This window comes from Lactuca saligna, chromosome 8 (genome assembly GCF_052625555.1).
Source record: "Lactuca saligna cultivar CGN05327 chromosome 8, ASM5262555v1, whole genome shotgun sequence".
NCBI lineage: Eukaryota > Viridiplantae > Streptophyta > Magnoliopsida > Asterales > Asteraceae > Lactuca > Lactuca saligna.
The window spans coordinates 156170436-156175411 of NC_136424.1; the positions used below are offsets into that span (position 1 = coordinate 156170436).

Sequence of the window (4976 nt, forward strand, 5' to 3'; positions counted from 1 at the left end):
TACCGCTCCTCATGTTTTATGTGTTTATGATGTGGTTCTGAGAAATACTCTGATAATAAATGTATTGAAAGCCTTTTTGTAATAACTTTATGAAATTGGAATGTTTTTGAAAAGTTTAAGTTGGTTGGAATTTTTAGAGCGTTACAATGGGTTAGGAGGGGTTTTGTTTTTTTTTTTATGATTTGTTTACCCACAGCCCATAAAATTGTTAACCCACCTTGATATGCAATCAGCAGTCTGCAGATTAAAAGATACATACAACATAACTTAGCACAATCCATTTATGCACATTATGACAGATTGAACTACTTATTATAAAGAAAGAAAACAGGTAATGAATTGCAGTGATAAACCAAAAAGAAAAGATAAATTATTTTCCATATTCCGATTCTAGAGCTTGATTCTGGAAAGCCAAGATAAGTTTTTCATTGTTTGGGATTTCAAGTTTGGTTATCTTTTCCTTCAAATCGGTTGATAGATATACACGATTTCTGCATTGATCTTTTCTACAGTTCTTTTTTTGATACATTTTGGTGTTTGTTTGTATTATGCCTTCAAATATACTCAATACTGATACATTATTTCTCATACCAATCCAGCAATTTCATAATTTGCTTCTTCTTCATTATCTAGGCTTTTCTGCAACACAGAAAAGTATACTTTAATACAAAATCTCATATAATAATATAACTTAATCAAAAGTTAATCTATCAGAAACAGAGAAAGCATATAAAGACCTGAATCAGTGAGAAGTGCCCTGGGCCAGTTCATAAAATTGTGAAGGCCCCAAATTCATTTCTTAACGTAAGAATAAGTATGTGATTAATGGCTTATAGTGCAAACATGTAAGAAAGATTAACCGAATCTACATCCAAATCTTTGTTAGCAAAATGTAGAATTAAACTCAAAAACCCATAAACTCAAGAACCCATCATCACCAAATCACTTTTCATAGCTGATATCCCTATTGCATACTTGGAGCCTTGCTTGCTTGTAACTCTCTGTATGTTGGATACTGTAAAAGGTCACAGAAGACAATGAAAAAGAAATTCAAAATTCAAATCTTTTCCCTGCAAAGATTAAAACAATCTGGAAAGAAAAATCAGATGAGGATTATGATTGAATAAATGGAATTTTAGAATTAAATCATACCTATTATCATGGATAGGGGAAAAATTGAAGGATAGTTTCACTTAGGCATTTCACCAAACATCTAATATGCACCTACTTGATTTCTATCGGACATTACACATAATCCTACAGTTAACCCATTCAAAAGACAATGTATTCCTAGGTAGACAATCCAAACCAAAGTATCCAATACAGTGTAATCCAAATAGAAGCTGGAATGGAGAGATAAGCAATGACTACCATACATAACCCAATGTTCTTCATTGGGTTATGTGTGTGCCGATGGTAAGGTCGCTATTGGGTTTGAGAGCTGATGCCATATTCGTAAAATTTCAAAAAATAAATAAATACATAAATAAATTCTTCTTTCTATTGAATATAAAACTAACCTAAAGTCTTAATCCAATTATGAAGAAACACTCATGGACTTACTGAGGACAATGAATTTTGAAGTTCCATGTGTTTGATAGCTAAATCTTTTAACCCCTCTTTCAATTTCGCTTCATGATGTTTTTTTTTCTTCAAGCGTACTGACTAATCTTTCAAGAAATCTGAAAATTGACCAATGGTCAAAACTCAAAACTGTGTATACTTTTAAATAAAATTTATGTAAAGCACGAACCTTTTCGAGTTGAGAATCATAATGAGGTCCCTTGTTTTCTTATTTGTGAGCAAAGAAATGGCTGAAGAGAAATCTGATAACATTGACTGGATAGCATCAGAAGCTTACTTCTGTAACACAAATGGAGCTACTGCTTGAACTTGATGTTGTAATGACAATGTCTCTGTATTTTGTTAAATCCATGATTCTTGGATTTAGAAATGCTTTAATCCGACACCAAAAATGTAATTTCCTCAACACTTAATGTGGAAAATATAAAGAAAAGAGCAATTTAATATAATACCTCAAACAGATCATCAACAATCCTACTCATGTACTCTGTCTCCAGAAGCCGACTCCTAACTTTGATTCCTTGACTTTCATTAAAACATTCATCCCTGATGGCATTACATTTATCAAGGCACTATTTTGAGTTGATTCATCTTCAAGATTCACAACACCAATATCCCAAGAGATTTTGATACCATTTTTTCTTTATTAGTCTCATTAGATTCCATTCCATCTTTTAAAGAATTTTCCGGAATCTCACTGGCATCAACAACTTCGTAGGCACCAAATCCATCACTCGAATCCTCCACAGTCCCAATATCCCAACCAATATGTGAGCTATCCAAAATAATATCCCAATCAATACTATCACCTGCAGCATCACCTTCAAAACTTATTTCATTGTTAGAACTTCTTTCAGCATTAACATAAGCCAACACTTCAGAAGCTGCAGAAACTTCAAGAGGCGGAGGGTTGTCAATGATGTCCCTTAGATTTGGCAATACAGTCTCCGGATCTTTCTGTCAATGAAACAATTAACTTTTTGTTAAATGTTATAAAGTATAAACCAAAAAATGAATGAAATTTGATATGAACTTACATCCTTTTCTGTGTGAGCATCTTTAACAAAATTGGAATAGAATTCAATTGCTTGTGAAACGGAATCACAGTTCAAAACTTGAAGCATTTTGCTAAATGTGTAGGGCAATGAAGTTGTTGCAGTTTCTAGTAGTTCCAGCTTCACATTGATTCCCTGCAATCCTAACTCATGGCAGGCTTCTGAATACTTAGCAGCTGAGAGAGCATCATTCCTTTTGATATCAGCTTCCTTTCGTTTTTGCTCAAAAAAACCACCGTCAAAACAATTCCCGGATCAGTAAGAACATAATTCGAATCAAAAACCCAATTGATAAATGGAAGGATATACAGAAGAAATTAGGGCTTAGATAATTAAAATTGAAAGTTGAATTCTCAAATAGTCGAAAATTTAACTCTCAAGCATTCAAAAATTCGAGTCTGGGCCATCGTCTAGTCAGAACAAAATTCGAAAAGCAGAGAAATGAAACCGATTGTGTGACGGCGAAGCAAAGGAGGGAAGTACCTGGTGTAGAGGGAAGCAATCGGCAGTGTACTAACCCAGCAGAGAGATAAACTAACCTCATGACTGATATGAGTTGGTCGGTCCAATTGTGGGTTGGTCGGATTCTTTGATAGCAGTTCGTTAACGACATCAGTGTGCCCTTTTGGATGCAATCAGGAGGAGATGTAGGGGAACCTCCGGTCACTGCTTCCCCTAATCAAAATCGCATATGCCACAGCCGCACACCGACTACCAGGGTAGATCGGTCGTCTCCTTATCTAGTGTTGCCATTTGATAATTCCAATTTTTGTCCAGCAGTGAAGGCCATAACGAAAGAGAAAAGTGAGAAGGTCGATTGTTCTTCGTAGAAGAAGGTAAGCGGTGGAAAAAGTCGATATGGGAAAAAAGAAGGAGCAGGAAACAAACAGTAGCTTGCAAAGATGAGTCACGGAGGTGGAGGACGCGAGCCAGGGAAGAACATGTGTCCACCACACCGACACATCCAGTCCAATGTTGAGCTAAAATATTTGTGGCGAAAATAATATTACCAAAAGCAAAAGGAGGTAAACTGCTAATGTTCAAAAGTTTTGTAGCTAAAGTCCTAAGCAGCAAAACTTCACTGTTCAATTGGGAACTCAAGATTAATATAATTATATAATAGAAAATAAAATATAAGTAAACAAGTAATAAAAGAAATGTGCATTTAAGGAAACAAAATATGAGTTATTTGGTTTTTCCTTTTTAATTTATTAAAAATAAGTTTATAATTAATAATATTAATATAAATAATTAATTTATTAATAAAAAATATATCAATTGTTTAGTAGTATTTTAATTTCTTGAACAATTTAATGTGAATGAGAATTTCAAAAACATAATAAAAGATAGATTATATATATATATATATATATATATATATATATATATATATATATATATATATATATATATATATATATATATATATATATATATGAAAGAGAAAGATGGAAAGAGAAAAAGAAAGAGAGAGAAAAAAAGATAATTTTTCATAAAAAAAGATAATAATTAATGTTTAGAGTAGGTAGAATATTATTGAAATGACAGATTGATGTGTATTTAGTAGGATAAAAAAAATACACTTCTAATAAACTTGACATGTATGCATCAAGTATGATGTATGTGCGTATATATGTGTTTGTGTGTGTGTTCGCAGAAAGAGATAGTGGTGGTTACCAGTGAAAGGAAAATAGAAAACGAAAGGTGGGTTATGGGAATAAATAATCCTTTAAGAGGTAAATTAATGATGAAGAACAAATCCAATAAAACACTCCTTTGGACGCTCAATGCAACTTTAAAATATTTTGAACCTAACGCACACAATAGACTCACAAAATTCTTGGAGGCTCTAGTGTTTAGAGATTAGGGTTAGGGGCTACGGAGGCTGGAAATAAGGCCAACACCTGGAACTTAAGGTGTTTAAATATGGTGCAAAACCCTAAAATTAGGGTTTCCTAAACAACACCCAACTCGTCGAGTTTCCTTCACCAATTCGACGAGTTGGTCCTCAAAAACACGCGAACCCAAAAGGTTTTAACACGTCGAGTCTATGCCACAAACTTGACGAGTTGGTTGCTAAAAAGGGAATTTATTTCCATAATTGACCTTCTAGTTTCCGGATGTTACAACTCTCCCCCACTTAAATTTGATTTTGTCCCCGAAATCTCTCATTACTGTCTATCATAACAAAACAATCCACCTGAGGGACATAATTGAAAATTCTGCGCATAAGACAATCTTCCCAAGACAACCGAAATCCCAAACCAAAACTTCTATCCAAAGATAACATCCAAACCTTCATCCCATGCATAACACTTTTACTTTTCTTAGACTTGA

At 33.7% G+C, this 4976-nt stretch overlaps 1 pseudogene across 1 annotated transcript; it reads right to left on the minus strand.

Moving 5' to 3' along the window:
• Window positions 1-401: 401 nt before the first annotated feature.
• LOC145009232 (CDK5RAP3 protein homolog pseudogene) lies at window positions 402-2894 on the minus strand (annotated as a pseudogene). Its single transcript, XR_013663801.1, has 6 exons — window positions 2622-2894; window positions 2037-2541; window positions 1754-1916; window positions 1564-1682; window positions 738-1015; window positions 402-639 (listed from the first exon to the last, which is right to left on the minus strand). The product of XR_013663801.1 is annotated as a CDK5RAP3 protein homolog pseudogene (transcript).
• Between the last annotated feature and the right edge of the window lie 2082 nt (window positions 2895-4976).